We start from the raw sequence: 18,006 nt of genomic DNA on the forward strand, positions 1-18,006 counted from the left end.
GACAGCGCCACTAAAGCTAAGTTGCTAAATGTGGTTTTCCTAAACTCCTTCACCAGACAATTCGAATCAAGAACAGCTGCAAACACGAGAAACGTAGAAGTCGATTTCCTCAACGTACCGTAACAACGTAAATCACTTGGTTCAGACTGTATATCAATTAGGCTCCTTTAGGAATATGTTGATACACAACTCCTAACTTAGCAATCACATGCAGACGTGCTCAACAAATCCCTACCTAAGGACTGAAAAGTAGTACAGGTCACTCAAGAAAGGAATAAAACTAATCACTGAATTACAGACGCATATCATGGGTGCGCTTCAATCTGGAACCGCGTGACAGCTACGGTCGCAGGTTCGAATCCTGCCTCGGGCATGGCTGTGTGTGATGTCCTTAGGTTAGTTAGGTTTAAGTAGTTCAAAGTCTAGGGGACTGATGACCTCAGATGTTGAGTCCCATAGTGCTTAGAGCCACTTGAACCATTTTATCATGGACGTCGGTATGCTTTTTTTCTGCTTTTTTAACATATACTGTGTTCGAACATTATGAACTACCTCGGAGAAAACGATCTATTGATACAGAGCACGGATTCAGAAACTACCGTTATTGTAAAACACAATCATCTCTCTATTCGCTGGCAGAAATGAATGCTCGGGCAGGGGTTCTCAAATCGATCCAATATTTCTAGATTTCCAGAGCTCTTTTGTCATCGTTCCTCATAAGCAGCTTCTGATGAAACTGCGAGTCTATGAAGCATCGTGTCAGTTGTGTGACTGTATTCGTGATTTCCTGTCAGAGAAGCCACGGTTCATAGTAACACAGAAGTGATTTCTGGCGATCCCCAAGCAAGTGTTATAATCCCTCCGATGCCTCTAATTTAGATAAACGATTTAGGAGACAATCTCAGTAGCCCTCTTAGATTGTTTGCAGGTGATGCTGCTGTTTACCGCCTAGTACCCATCTAATTTTCAGCATTCTTCTGTAGCACCACATTTCGAAAGCTTCTATTCTCTTCTTGTCTAAGCTATTTATCGTCCACGTTTCACTTCCATACATTGCTACACTCCATACAAATACTTTCAGAAATGACTTCCTGACATTTAAATCTATACTCGATGTTAACAAATTTTTCTTCTTGAGAAACGCTTTCCTTGCCATTGCCAGTCTACATTTTATATCCTCTCTACTTCGACCATCATCAGTTATTTTGCTCCCCAAATAGCAAAACTCCTTTACCACTTTAAGTGTCTCATTTCCTAATCTAATTCCCTCAGCATCACCAGATTTAATTCGACTACATTCCATTATCCTCGTTTTGCTTTTGTTGATGTTCATCTTATACCCTCCTTTCAAGACACTGTCCATTCCGTTCAACTGCTCTTCCAACTCCTTTTCTGTCTCTGAGAGAATTACAATGTCATCGGCGAACCTCAAAGTTTTTATTTCTTCTCCCTGTATTTTAATACCTACTCCGAACTTTTCTTTTGTTTCCTTTATTGCTTGCTCAATATACAGATTGAATAACATCGGGGTTAGGCTACAACCCTGTCTCACTCTCTTCCAAACCACTGCTTCCCTTTCATACCCCTCGACTCTTATAACTGCCATCTGGTTTCTGTACAAATTGTATAACTAACGAGGAGGTATTGAATAGAATTGGGGAGAGGAAGAGCTTGACTAGAAGAAGGGATCGGTTGGTAGGACATGTTCTGAGACATCGAGGGATCACCAATTTAGTGTTGGAGGGCAGCGTGGAGGGTAAAAACCATAGAGGGAGACCAAGAGATGAATACAGTAAGCAGATTCAGAAGGATGTAGGCTGCAGTAGGTACTGGGAGATGAAGAAGCTTGCACAGGATAGAGTAGCATGGAGAGCTGCATCAAACCAGTCTCAGGACTGAAGACCACAACAACAACAGTCAGCAGAAGGTAGAAACCACTTGCAAAATGATGTAGACAGGGTAACTGCTTGGTGTGAAAAGTGATAATTGATCTAAATAGAGAAAAGTGTGAGGTCATGAATATGAGTACTAAAAGGAAGCCGTTAAATTTATATTACACAATAAGTCATACAGTCTAAAGGCTAAGAGGTCAACTAACCTACAGTTACCAACAACATCAATTAGGACGATCACAAAGAAAATGTCGCGGGGAAGGCGAACTAAAGACTGCGTTTTGTTGGCCGAACTTTTAAGAGATGCACAGTTCTAGTAAAGAGACCGCTTACACTACTCTTGCCCGTCCTCTTCTGGAGTATTGCTGCACGGTATGCGGTCCTTACCAAGTAGTATTGACGGAGAAGAGCGAAAGAGATCAAAGAAGGGAAGCTCGTTTTGTACTATCGCGAAATAGGAGACAATGTACTAGAAATACTGACAAGTGAGTTGGCGTGGTAATCGTTAAATCAAAGCGTTTTTCGTCACGGAGATATCTTTTTGTGTAATTTCAATCATCGAATTTCTCCTTCGAATTCGAAAATATTTTGCTGACGCTTACCGACATAGGGAGAACCGATCGTCGTAATAAAATAATACAAATCAGAGCGCGCACGGACAGATTTAAGTGTTCGTTTTTCCCGTGCGTTGTGCGGGAATGGAACGGTGGAGAAATATTCTGAAGGTGGTTCGATTTATCCTCTGCCAGGCACTTAAGTGTAAACTGGAAAGTAGCGACGTTAGACGTAGATGTAGTTGTACATACCTATTTCTCGCCTACGTTCCAACTTTTCTTTTAGTACGTGAAGGGGATCTTCCCTCTCATACTACCATAAATGGATGTCTCTTGTCCTCGGATAACACAAAGCACTGTTTAAGAAGCTAAGACATATGTCTCAGAAGGCCAATATTTGCTTTGGTTTAGACTTTAAATAGTGAGAACATATAGAGGATGACGGTGCCCGAGAGGATAAAAAACAAAACAGACTGCATCAAAAAATGCCAGGAATGCACATGTTCCACGTTATTGTAGTGGCCTTCAATCCGTAGGTTGCCCTGATGTGTCTTTCCACACCAGTCTACCCTGAGCGAGCCCCATTATTTATTTATTTATTTATTTATTTATTGTTCCGTGGGACCACATTTAGGAGAAGTCTCCATGGTCATGGAACGAGTCAATACATGAAATTATAACACGATTGTAGAAACAGATAAAATGAAATATAAGAAACATATTCAGGCGACAAGTCGTTAGTTTAAATAAAGAAATCAAAAATGTACACTGGAATTTGCTTAATTTTGTATCTCTTCCAGGAGCTCCTCGACAGAATAGAAGGAGTGAACCATGAGGAAACTCTTCAGTTTAGACTTAAAAGTGTTTGGGCTACTGCTAAGATTTTTGAGTTCTTGTGGTAGCTTATTGAAAATGGATGCAGCAGAATACTGCACTCCTTTCTGCACAAGAGTCAAGGAAGTGCATTCCACATGCAGATTTGATTTCTGCCGAGTATTAACTGAGTGAAAGCTGCTAACTCTTGGGAATAAGCTAATATTGCTAACAACAAACGACATTAAAGAAAATACATACTGTGAGGGCAATGTCAAAATTCCCAGACTATTGAATAGGGGTCGACAAGAGGTTTTCGAACTTACACCATACATAGCTCGAACAGCCCGTTTTTGAGCCAAAAATACCCTTTTTGAATCAGAAGAATTACCCCAAAAAATAATACCATATGACATAAGCGTATGAAAATATGCGAAGTATACTACTTTTCGTGTTGAAATGTCACTTATTTCAGATACTGTTCTAATGGTAAATAAAGCGGCATTTAGTTTCTGAACAAGATCCTGAACATGGGCTTTCCACAACAGCTTACTATCTATCTGTACGCCTAGGAACTTGAACTGTTCCGTCTCGCTTATAACATGCCCATCCTGTCTGATTAAAATGTCAGTTCTTGTTGAATTGTGGGTTAGAAACTGTAAAAACTGAGTCTTACTGTGATTTAGCATCAAATTATTTTCCACAAGCCACGAACTTATATCATGAACTACATTGTTTGATAATGTTTCAATATTACACACAAGATCCTTCACTACCAAGGTGGTGTCATCAGCAAACAGAAATATTTTTGAATCACCTGTAATACTAGAAGGCATATCATTTACATAAATAAGGAACAGCAGTGGCCCCAGCACCGACCCTTGGGGAACGCCCCATTTAACAGTGCCCCATTGGGACTGAACATCATTACCACTCTCAATATTGCGGAGGATTACCTTCTGCTTTCTGTTCTTAAAGTAGGAGGCGAACCAGTTGTAAGCTACTCCCCTTACTCCATAATGTTCCAACTTCTGCAGTAATATTTTGTGGTCAACACAGTCAAAAGCCTTCGTTAAATCAAAGAAAACACCTAACGTTCGCAACCTTTTATTTAATCCGTCCAAAACCTCACAGAGAAAAGAGACTATAGCATTTTCAGTTGTTAAACCGTTTCTAAAACCAAACTGTACATTTGACAGCAAATTATGTGAATTTAAATGCTGCAGTAACCTTGTATATACAACCCTCTCAATAACTTTAGCAAACACTGATGGCATAGAAATAGGTCTATAATTGTCAACATTATCCCTGTCTCCCTTTTTATAAAGTGGCTTCACTACCGAGTACTTTAATCGGTCAGGAAACCGACCACTCCTAAAGGAAAAGTTACAGATGTGGCTAAGTACTGAGCTAACATACGTGGAACAATACTTCAGTATTCTGCTAGATACCCCGTCATATCCATGAGAGTTCTTGGTCTTTAGTGATTTAATTATTAACTCAATCTCCCTCTTGTCAGTATCATGGAGGAGCATTTCAGGTAACAGTCTCGGAACACTTTTTTCTAAGAGCGCTATATGATTCCCTGTTGGGACTAGGTTTCTATTTAGTTCACCTGCTATATTCAGAAAGTGATTATTAAGTACTGTACATATATGCGACTTATCAGTAACACGGACATCCCCACTACGCACTGATTCTATATTCTCGACCTGTCTCTGCAGACCAGCCACTTCCTTTACGACTGACCATATGGTTTTAATTTTATCCTGAGACTTAGCTATTCTATCTGCATACCACATACTTTTTGCCTTCCTAATAACTTTTTTAAGCACCTTACAATACTGTTTGTAATGGGCTGCTGCATTTAGATTTTGACTGATTCTAACGTTTTGATATAATTGCCACTTTGTTCTACAAGATATTCTTATCCCTTTAGTCAGCCACCCAGGCTGCCTGTTTGTGCTAGTACCCTGTTTTGAACGTTCTAACGGAAAGCAACTTTCAAAGAGCACGAGAAAAGTCTTGAGGAAAGCATTATATTTATCGTCTACTGTATCAGCACTATAAACATCTTGCCACTCTTGTTCCTTGATAAGGTTTACAAAAGTCTGTACAGCAACTGGATCAGCTTTCCTAAAACGTTGGTAACTATATTTAACATGTGTTGCAGCACAAAAAACTTTTAGACTTAAAATTTGTGCATCATGATCTGAAAGGCCATTCACCTTTTTGCTAACAGAATGCCCTTCTAATAATGACGAATGAACAAAAATATTGTCTATGGTTGTTCTACTGTTCCCTTGCACTCTCGTTGGAAAGAATACGGTTTGCATAAGATTATATGAATTAAGGAGGTCTACCAGCATCCTTTTCCTTGCACAATCACTTATACAATTAATATTGAAGTCACCACATATAACTAACTTTTTGTATTTCCTATAAAGTGAACCAAGAACCTCCTCTAGCTTTAGCAAAAATGTTGTGAAATCGGAGTCTGGGGATCTATAAATAACAACAGTAAGAAGTTTAGCTCCACTAAATTTAACCACACCTGCACAACATTCAAACACCTTTTCGGTGCAATACTTTGAAACATCAATTGACTCAAATGGGATACCGTTTTTCACATACATGGCCACTCCCCCACACCGCAAAGAGCTCCTAGAAAAGCTGCCAGCCAACCTGTATCCTGGTAAAGGAAGCCTCTGAATTATCTCCTTATTTAAGAAGTGTTCAGATATACCAATAATTTCAGAGTCAACATCTATAAGCAGTTCACTAACTTTATCTCTAATACCTTGTATATTTTGATGAAATATACTAATTCCCTCATTAATCGGATACCCAAGCTTTGTAGAGAGTGGTTTCTTTGTTAGAGAGACTTCCCTTAACCAGGAATACCTATCAGCTGACTTCAATCTAAAAAAGGTACAGCTCTAACACCCACAACTACCGGAATTTTCCCATGAGTGATCCCACCACCCCCACCTATGCTGTCACCTATAAGTTTTGCCAACCTCCCCTTCCCATACCTGTTGAGGTGCAGGCCATGTCTAGTGAAACCCGTCCTACTGATAGACTCCACCGACACCACTGAAATGTGACTCATGCCTTCTGTCATCAGCGCACCCTCAAGTCTCATGTTATTACGCCTGACGGCTGTATTAAGATGAGGCCGATCGTGACGCTGAAACAGTTCCACGAAATGCACATTCGTGTTGCCAGTCTGAGTGGCTATCTTTTCCAGGTCACCATCTATGTCATACTCCCCATCCCTATCAATACTATTACCAGCCCCACCCACAATCACTACCTGATCCTCTTTAGTAAAATCCCTACATAACCCCCCTATGTTAAAAGTCACCTGAGCCAATCCTGCATTAGGCTTCACAATGCTGGTGACCTGGTACTCACTCCCCAAAACTTCCTGCAACTGCTGACCTACACCTCTACCATGAGAACTACCTAACAGCAGAACCTTCTTCTTTCTCTTAGACTTTGCAACTGTCCTAGCCACCGTAACTGCTGAGGTCTGCTGCATACTTCCTACATCTACAGCTACTAGAGATTCCTCTCCACTAGACTCTGACAGTTGGTCATATCTATTACAAACACCAATAGTAAAACTATCTGAAAATCTCCTTCTCCTAGCATATCTCTTGCCAACAGCCAGCTCCCATTCCCCAACCCCCCTCTCCCTCCTCATCCTATCTAGCTCCTCCTGTGCGTTTTTCAACTGCACCTGAAGGGCACAGATCTTACGCTCCTGCTCCTCTATCAACTTACTCTTGCTACATAACCTGCAGTTCCAGGAGAGGATCTCACCAGAATGCCCACTGGCTTCCCCACTGCATTCCCCCCAGTGAAAATACTTCGAACAAGTCTCACACCGCAATCCACTACTCACGAACCTACGGCAAAGCCCACACTTCTCACTCATGGTAAAATTTTACAATTATTGAAACAAGAAAACAACTTTATCTAAGTTCCGCTACTACAATAAGAAGATGTTAAAAACTGACTACAATAATGACAAACTTGCTCTACAAGGGAAGTAACTATTATTGACAGTATTAATCAACAACAAATGAGAATATAACAAAATACTAACACAGAAAGAAAATCAAACGTCTAATGACAGTAACGAAACTGAAAGCAGTTCGCAAAAATTTCTTCTGAAGTTATTTCACCGGAAAACACCAAGAACACCGGTTGAAGACTACTAAAGTTCCTAAATAAACTACTATACACAAACAATTAATTAGTACTTAGCTTTCGATGCGCCGCTACAGCTGCAACTGGTCAGCGCGGAATGTAAACACGGGTAAGAGGTTAAGTTGCTCGATACGAAACACTCACAAATATCAGGCCACAACACAAGAAATGCAGAGGTGAATGAAGAAACCACTAATAAGTCACTTATATAGTAAATATTATCACAAAAACAGTTAAAATATATATCTGAAACCTAAAAATAGATGAAAACTTAGAGAGCGATCTCACACGCAGTCACGCGCTTATGACGTCACTACCTAACTGCTGCATCCCATATCCAACTGAACCTTTTGACTGTTGCCGAGCCTTGGTCTTACTCTACAATTTTTATCCCCAGCCACCACACTTACCACGCCAACACGTTCAGAAAATACGTTGTAAAACTTAAATTTATATTCGGCGTTAACAAATTTTTCTCTTTCTTAACACTTTTCTTGCTGTTGCCATCTATATTTTATATCCACTTTACTTAAATCATCAGCAGTTACTTCTCTTCCCAGATATCAAAACTCGTCTAACACTTTTAGTGTCTCATTTCCTAATCACATCTCCTCAGCATCGCCTAATTTAAGTCACTTACACTCCATTAAATTTATTTTATTTTTTCTGACGTTTATCGAATAAGATCGTTTCAAGACACTATCCATTCCGTTGGACTGATCTGTCTAGTCTTTTTCTGTCTCTGGTAGAATTACAACAAATCGAGTTAGCATTTTGCAGTCATAACTTACTAAATTGATGGTTCGGTTATATACACACCTGGCACACCTATGCAGCTCTTTGCAGTATATTTTCGGTTGTCGGTTTCCACCTACACTTTGCTCAATGACAAACAAGCGCTCTTTGATGGTTAAGCTCTGTGTGTATAATGTTCTAATGAGTGTGTCTCTGGAGTACGGTCTCAGTTGTGCGACAGGCTTCATGATGTTCTGTCAGAAAGGTCACAGTTCGTGCTAATTGAAGGAAGGTCGTCGGGTAAAACAGAAGCGATATCTGACGTTCCCCAAGGAAATGTTAAAGGTCCTCCCCCATTCCTAGTATACTATAAACGATTTATAAGACTATTTGAGCACTTAGACTGCAGCTGATCTACGCTTGGAGCAAAACACCACAAGCACACCAATATTACCTTCACAATTAATAAAACTGTGTAAACCATCTCAGTGCTGGTTATTACATACTCTGCCCTCCGGTTTTCACGGTGTTCGTCATAGGTAATTCAGCGTAAATTGTTACAAACCAGTTACTGCTATTACTGCAAACGAGAATACTGAATTGGCTCGCAACATTAAGACTACTCGCTTTGTTTTAAGTTCGGAGTGTTAAACTCGCGATCCTAAATTTCTTTCCCTGTTACATAGACGTATTTGAGCAAACACCCGAGAGCTTGAAAATAACACATCTGGCTGAATTTAGGAAAAGTAATGAGCAATAAAACTGATTTAGCTATTAGCGGGGTTTAACTTGGGAGATCAGAAGATCTGGTTGCGAACACTTTCTTAAGCCTCCAGTTATAAACTGAACCTTCATCTAACACACTTTTCATGTATTCAAGATCAGTTTTTTGTTTATTCATTTCTTTTATCTCAGTTTAATTCGTGAGCGTATTTAATTTAAGAACTTGTCTCCCATTGTATAATTTTGCTGACGCTTACTTGTTCAGACAGAGTAAAAGATTTGATAACTGCCTTCAACTCACATATGAAGGGCTTATTTCAATAGTGGTACAAGTCCATTTTTGTTCATATTGAGATACAGAGTCCTAAAGTTAAATGAAAGCTGAAAAATCTGCGGTTGAGATACCAGAAATATTCAAGCGGCCTCTTGCTAGAGATGAACCTTTCTTTCTGTTTGTTTGGCTCACTAATTTCAGAAGCATTATAGACAGAAAAGTGGAGGTAATGGACTTGTGCCCTTCATATTTTTTGGGATTTTAATTACAACGGTACGACGAGATTTTCTTTCAAGCAAAATGAAGAAAATCTGTTGCAGATCTCGCTTACTGGTGTGGTATAGCGTTCTGCGCGCGGTAGTTAAAAGAAACTTTCTTTTCAATTCACATGTTGTCCTTGCGACCACGATTGGCTACAAAAAATAATGTAAAAACATTTTATTCGAAGGCACCACTTTATACCTGCCAAACAGAAATTACATCTAATCCGTCACATATGGATGCTCTGCTCTCATCCCAAAGTCCACAACTCCTCTTTAAAAATCAAATAACTCTGACGTTATTCACTCAAATTACGGAAGAAAATAAGCTCTGTTGCTTGCTATACTTCACCGTGATACCAGTAAAAGCGTGCTTTATTTCTGAACATCCGTCTGTTCTGGACTACAAATAAAAGGTAACTCCTAGTTTAATTAAAAAAGTAAAGGAACGCCGCTTTTCTCACTTGGCAATAACGCCAGACGTTGCCGTATATGCATAGACGGTTATCTTTTGTTGGCCACCTTTATTATATTTTCAGAGCAAGGCAGATTACACTCTGACTCACAACCTGGAGTAATTATGCAACACCAAAAACTTACATATTTATACGAACAGTGCACATTACTTAAGCTTTACGCATGACAGTTGGTTACGACTGATGTGAACAAAATACTCTAGAGAACCTTCAAATGAAAATGGGACTTTATATGTTCCCAGCCAAAGGTGGGGTACTGTTCCTCAGATTGGCAACCGTGATTCCTTTTCTTCATGGAGGCGTCCTTCCACAACGCCTCACTGGCGAGGCATATGAACACTTTCCTGGAATTCTCAACCACCCCTGCTTTCACAAGATTACGCATTTGATGGCGCGAAGTATTATGTGGCCGCCATCTGACCGTACTCGAGACTATGTGGCGAATTTTTGATGTGCAGCCGGCCGTGGTGACCGAGTGGTTCTAGGAGCTCCAGTCAGGTACCGCGCCACTGCTACTGTCGCAGGTTCGAATCTTGCCTCGGGCATGGATGTGTGTGATGTCCTTAGGTTAGTTAGGTTTAAGTAGTTCTAAGTTCCAGGTGACTGATGACCTCAGAAGTTAAGTCGCATAGTGCTCAGAGCCATTTGAACCATTTTTAACTGTACCAAATGTAAGCAAACATGCATCCGAGGAATTGTTCATGTGTGCTTTCAACATGCCTGTCAAATCAAGTGCTCAAATTGTTGGCCTTGATTACTAATACATGTAAGCATGGGAGTAAGACACGGATAGCTGGGAAATTTCTTAATTGGGAAGGCTTTTCTTTCCTTCCACTGAAGTTGCCCAAATGTTTACATACCACGTTCAGAGACACTAGAGTGAGAACATCTTGAGATGACAATCAAACGAGAAGTATAAGAATTGTGCCACAGGGGTCTTTATATGGTTGTCTATTCTGGTATGTAGTGATCGAGCCACTTCTGTAAATGATAGAGTGCAATGGTCGCTAGCGACGTTGTTCTTTCCTGTGATCGCAGGATTGTACAGCTCAGGTAGAGCAAACAAGTAATGCATCTCTTTCGATGATTCAGCATTGGAGTGTACAAAGTGAACTGGCGACTTGCTACATGTTTTTGAAGGGTAAGTTGTCGGAAATGGCAAACAGATACATCATGAGGGTAGAAAATACAATGTCTACTTTTCTGAGTCTCTCAGTTCATCCATAAAATACCCGCTACTGTAACAAACAATTTTAGGTCAGCACTGAATATCGACAACTCTGTGTGATGCCATACACAGCTACGGTGCATGTGTGTGGGCGTTCAAACTTCAGCAAGGGGTACGCAATGCGACATCCTTACATCTCTAGTGCCTGGCGGACGTAATCAATAGTGATACTTCGAATGTATCCGATCGATCAACATAGCAGCAGAAGGGGTGTCGAATATTGGCCCAGAAAAGACAAATGGAAGTTAATAACTGTATAGAAAGTGCTAATGGCAATGGTAATGGATGTGGAACACTAACGATGCAAGAAGAAGAGCATACAGCTTTCTACACAACGTTAGTGAACGTGCAACAACGAGCCATCGAATGGGGCGATCCATATGTTGACAGACACAGGCCTTATCCTCTTTATCCCTACAACATTAACATCAGAAGCAACGGCAGATGCCTCTGTGAGAAACTGGAAAACCAGGAAATGTAGTGGTAGAGTGGCTCGAACAAAGGCTCACAGAGACAGAAAGTTTAAGAGGTCTTGGATTATATGATATTAAACACGACAGAGAAGTATGTGATGTTTTCAACAAAGCATCAAACACACGTTCCAGGAGGCAAAAGAGAGCTACACAAAAATCTCAGTATTGGGAGATGAACGTAAAGCTCAATACAGTCCAGCTGCATTGCATCACTGCAGACCCAGCATCAGAGGAGACAGCGAAAAGAAATGATGGCTGACGTGAGCACTTGGCATGGAGCGCATGACGTCCAGGATATCACGATTCCTGAGTTCCTGGTGAGACTATCGGTTCTCGCTCAGTGCGCACACCAACAGAGGAAGAGAAGACAGCAAGTCGCGTCATCAGGAGAGGACCTCCGTCGTACCCAGTGAATAACGCCCTACATGAGAAAAGCATGAAGATCAGTGAGAACATCTGCCAGAATGGAGAAGGGCACATTTTACGAATCCCACACAGTGTGTCGGGGCTGCAGCAACACACTAGATACGGAATTATGGATTGCGACTGGTAAACTGCTGTTCATCAAGTGCGAGTAGAACAATAATAAAGTTATGGACTATTTCTGCTTATGCTTAGCAGTCTGGGCCGTGCGCGGGTCGCGGTCATGCCGTTTATTGCTCGTCATCTTGTTCTGGTGATTCTGTCGCCTCGTTTTCTGTTATTCAATTTACTGGCGTCACTAAGTTGCTGGCTTGCTTGCCCGTGAGGGGCAGCAGCAGTGCTTATCAATAAGTGCACTGTCGTACTATCTCTACTGATAGTATTTCCGGGTCGCCGTGTGTCTGAAAGTTCAGTCGGGATGCAGCAGCAGTGAAGTCGGGGACGGGGCGCCAGTGAGGTGCGGACAGCCAGTGCTTGCCGACCGCTGACCGCACACGTGAACTGCCCGACGGAAGGAGACTGGAGCGGGACGACTGTTGGTTGGTCGTTCGGTTGGTCGTCTCATCGGACGACGTGTATTTGGTCCTTTGACCGTTTCTGGGCCTCGTCACTTGGTCATCTCGCCGGACGTGGGTCGGTTCCTTCCTTGTGCAGAGATGTCGTGGCCAATGGGCAAGAGTTACCTCTCCATGGTTGGGTCCCCGGGTCGCCGTGTCTCCGAGTTCCGAACGGACATCGAGTTGAGTCGGGTTGGACCTGCAGTCAGCTTCGGACAGTCAAGACTCGCCCGACCGTCGCCGACACACGTGACTTCAGTGGGAACGACCTGGGTTGGTCGTTCGGTCGGTCGTCTCATTGGACGACGTGTATTTGGTCGCCGACCCATTGTGGAAACTCTTATGTGTGTCGAGTTGATTCTTCCTTGATGTTCCACAGCGATTGCTTTTACGATTGTTCGAGTTCTTGTGTAAGTTTACGTGGATCCGTGTGCAGCTTCTGTAATTTCCACTGAGCAGTTGAATGCTGTCTGCGTACTGGAGTAGTCAGTCGGTCGGCTGAAACAGAGCAGCGAGTGTGTCGGGTGGAAGGGAACTGATTAGGCTGTTGGTTGGTTCTTCAGCCGTCCCTAGTCGTGTTGCCACCCGATTGTTTAGTGTTACGCTTGGCTGCCTGTCTCACGTAAACTGTCCTTCGAACACTCCTGAGCACCACTGTTTGTTGTTTGTGATTGTCATTTTATTTGGTCCCAGGTACTGTGCCTGGCCTTCAGCCGTGTATTAATATTGTCTGTTTTATGTTTAGTATATGGCTTTCAGCCGAACTTCATGTCAGCTGTTTTAAGATTAGACCTTCAGCCGTGATCCATTTAAAATTCTTGTCGCTCTGCATTTAGGCCTTCAGCCGCATTTGTTTCAGAATCTGTGGCTTTGATATATAAATCATTGTATGTAAGGTTTGTCTTTAATTATCTTGAATTCTTCAGTCGTGTTCTGTAAATGTTTATCTTAAGGTTGTCTTTAATTACTATTGAGTAATTGTTTGGGCCTTCAGCCGACAGGATACATCAAGTTTTCTTAAGATGTTTTCCTGTTGTACTGTATAAAAGCTTATCTTTAAAGTCTCTCTTTTATTATGTAAAGAATTTTTTTTTAAATTTGGCCTTCATCCGTAGAATTAAATTGAATTTTCCTTAATGTGGCGTTTAGCCGGAATTTGTAAATGCTTGACATTTAAAGAATTTCCTTAGGTGATCTGAAATATTATTTCGGCCTTTATCCAAGAAGATATTGTAATTTTAATTAAGTAAGGCCTTCAGCCTTTACTCTAAATCCGGGTGTTTTAAAAGCAATCATTTAAACTTATTCTGGAGAAGTTACTTGGGCCCTCAGCCGTAAATTGATCGTTGTTGTTTTAAAGAGGAAACTGTGCATTAGTTTGAGATATAAAGTTGCATGTGTTCTTGTATAACTAACAGTAACTGAACTTGGCCCCTTTCCACAACTTGATCCGCTCTGTCCTGCGATAGCCAGATTTCACAATCTAACGCAGTTACCTTTCTTTTCCATTGCCGGTAATAACTTTCCTTTATGTCTAACATCTGATTTTACTTACAAGGGGAGGCCGCCAATTCTGAAATTCAGATTCGATTCATACTGCGCATAATAAAAGCTCATGGCCAGAGGTGTAATGTCGCAAAGCACCAAGATGCACTTCTCAGCCGTTGTCGAGAAAACCGACAGTTAAAAGAAACCGTTGCGGTGAAATACTCTCCACGATTAATAACTTTCTACAGCGTCGTGGCGCAGCGGTAAGCGCTCGGGTTTGTAATCAGAAGGTCGCCGGATCGAATCTCGCGCCATGCAACCTTTTTTTTTAGTATTTGTTTTTTGTAATTCGAATGTGCATATATATATGTATATATGCGCGCGCACACACACACACACACACACACACACACACACATATATATATATATATATATATATATATATATATATATATATATATGTATAATTCCCGACAATCAGTTGCAACAATTATGCATATAATAAGTTATAAGTTGTTGAAAGTCGTTTGTCGTGGAAAAACTGGCGACTTCGAACATCATTGTTTTCCGCAAATAAAGTTGTATTTCACAAATTTTATTAATTGTCTTCATAATGTTTACCACGTATAGTTAACGGAAGACGTAGAAACGATATTCCGAAACGAATACGTATAGCGTAAGTCAAACGTTCGAATTAGAATAGAGACCCCACGAACACAAATGTGCTGTGGCAGGTATGAAATATAAACTCCGTTACTCGCTCGTTACACTTGGACAGATCTTGAATGGGCCGAAACGAGCCGCCGCATAACAGGTAGATGCGGCCCCTAGCGCAACTTATAACATCGTCGAAAATCAGTGCGGACGTGAGAGCTTTGGTACACCCTGTTAAATAAACGGAAAAATGGAGGCGGTACAATTGGAGAGCGATCCGCCTTCACCAACATGCATAAGCAATACATTAATAGTTTATATATATATATATATATTATTTGAATTACAAAAAACTAATAATGAAAAAAAGTTGCATGGCGCGGGATTCGATCCGGCGACCTTCGGATTACGAACCCGAGCGCTTACCGCTGCGCCACGACGCTGTAGAAAATTGTAAATCGTAGAGAGTATTTCACCGCAACGGTTTCTTTTAACTGTCGATTTTCTCGACAACGGCTGAGAAGTGCATCTTGGTGCTTTGCCACATTACACCTCTGGCCATGAGCTTTTATTATGCGCAGTATGAATCGAATCTGAATTTCACAATTGGCGGCCTCCCCTTGTTAGACAGTCCCTTGCTTTTCTCAGTGTCATTGTTTTATGTCATGTCGTTGTCTCTGTAGAGCTGTACCATGGGAGCAAGGAGAGGATGTTGTTCGGTGGCCGGTATCCTCTTGCTATAACACAAGCTGCACGTAATTGTTAACTGGGTTCTTGTTAGCAAAGAGCTACTTAACTTAAGCTGAACATTATGGCGGGACACCTGCGTCCCATGATGCCTGACGTCTTCCCTGACAACGGTAGCGTCTTCCAACAAGTGAAGTATCCGTACCACAACGCCATAATCGTGCTATAGTTGCTTGAGGAGCATCCTGATGAATTCGTGCTGATGGGTTTATCAGCGAATTCGCCTATACCGAACCGATGGAACACCTCTTGGACGCTATCAAGCGTCAGCTCCGCAATTACAAACCACCGGCTGCGTGACCCGTGTGCTGTCGTAATGCGTTATGAACCACTAACGTAACTTGTGGCGGACTGCATATCGAGAGGTGAATATTTAGTATTCTTACACTATCTATTTTCACACCTCCAATTCTGGACGCACAAAGATTCTTAAGTCTGGTCCAGGTGAGATCAACCGAAATGGCGGCCTAAGACAAATCGCCAGTGAACAATGGTTGATAAAAATGATGGTCCTGGCAAAAATGTTCTACAACTTGGTTCGGTAAATTAAACTTCGTTCTTGCACGGAGAATGCAAAAGCCTCAATTTCCTAAGAACTCTTACAGTTTTCGATGATTAAACGTTTTACACTGTTCATAATTATATTCCACACTCTACATGATTGTGGTCATGATCTAAATACACTCTAAGACGAAAAAGCGACGCAAACACAAGCGAATTACCCGAATGGGACGGAAACTGGTAGATGTGATGTACATGTACAGAGAAACAAATGAATACAATTCCAGAAAAATTGGATGATTTATTCAAGAACAAAAGTTTCCAAAAACTGACCGAATCAGTAACACGGTGGTGCACTCTGCCCCTTATGCAAACAGTTATTCAGCTTCGCACTGATTGAAGGAGTTGAATCAGAGGGATATCGTGCCAAATTCTGTCCAATTGGAACGTTAGATCACCAAAATCTCGAGCTGGCTGGAGGGTCCTGCCCATAATGCTCCAAATGTTATCAGTTGGGGAGGGATCTGGCGACCTTGCTGGTCAAGGCAGTGTACGGCATGCATGTAAACAAGCAATTAGGAACCCTCGGCGCGTGCGGATTGGCAGTATCTTGTTGGGATGTACACCCAGGACTGCTTGCCATGAGGGGCAACTAAACGCGGCGTGGAATGTCTCGACCTTCTTCTGTGCTGCAAGGGTACTGCGGATGACAACCAAAAGGGTCCTGCTATGAAAGGAATGACACCCTAGACCATGAATGCAGGTTGATATGCCACCGCTGTATGGGGCGCCTGCCGACACGTCTTCGGCCTGGAATCTCATTCACTGGAGAAGATTTCTCTTCAGTGATGACTACCGCTTAGAACTGAGCCTCGATGACCAGCGATGACGGATAGCGGTGTGATTCCAATCTGACCATCGCCCACCGTACGGCACGACAGCCAGGAGTGGTGATCTGGGTTGTCATTCCTTTTCATAGCAGGACCCCTTTGGCTGCCATCCACGGTACCCTTACTGCACAGCCGTGCCTCGAAGATATTCTATGCCCCATTTTGTTGCCCTTCTTGGCAAGCCATCGTGAACTTACGCTGCAGCAAGATGATGCGCACTTTCACATGGAGAGAGTTTCTACGGCTTCAAAATGATTCAAATGGCTCTGAGCAATATGGGACTTAACAGCTGAGGTCATCAGTCCCCTAGAACTTAGAACTACTTAAACCTAACTAACCTAAGGACATCACACACATCTATGCCCGAGGGAGGATTCGAACCTGCGACCGTAGCGGTCGCGCGGTTCCAGAGTGTAGCGCCTAGAACCGCTCGGCCACTCCGGCCTGCTCTACTACTTCCCTTCGTGCTTGCTAAATCATATCTTGGTCAGCAAAGTCGCCGGATATCTCGCCAGTTCAGAACATTTAGAGTATTAGGGGCAGGGCTTCCTAAGCAGGCCGCCCTTTTGACGATCTAACGCGCCAACTGGACAGAATTTGACACGTCATCCCTCGGGAGGGTATACAACAGCTCTATCAATGGCAAAATGAAGAACAGTTTGCGTAAGGCCCAGACGTGGACCAATGTGTTGTTGACTCGGTTAGTTTATGGAGCTCTTTTTCTTGAATAATTGATCCAGTTTTTATGAAACTGTCATCACTTGCTTGTCTGTATATGTACACCACATCTACCGATTTGCGATTTGCGCCCCATTCCTCCATCGTGGGTCGTTTTCTTGTTTTTGTTTTCTTGTCTTAAAGTGTATCTCAATCTACAATTGCATTCATACTGATTTTATTCGTATTTCGTGGCCATTGGCCATCGCTGACGTAATTCTGGAGACGGTGGAAGGAGCTATCGCTATTTATGCGACGGTAACAGGACGAGCAAACAACATCTGCTCTTATCGCCATCCTAGAACAGTTCGCCCTCCATACCACCTGCTCCAGCAGTCAGCGGGGGACCTCTTTTTGTACTTATATTGTAGTTATGTCACT

The sequence above is a fragment of the Schistocerca serialis genome, chromosome 5 (assembly GCF_023864345.2).
Source record: "Schistocerca serialis cubense isolate TAMUIC-IGC-003099 chromosome 5, iqSchSeri2.2, whole genome shotgun sequence".
NCBI classification, from domain to species: Eukaryota; Metazoa; Arthropoda; class Insecta; order Orthoptera; family Acrididae; genus Schistocerca; species Schistocerca serialis.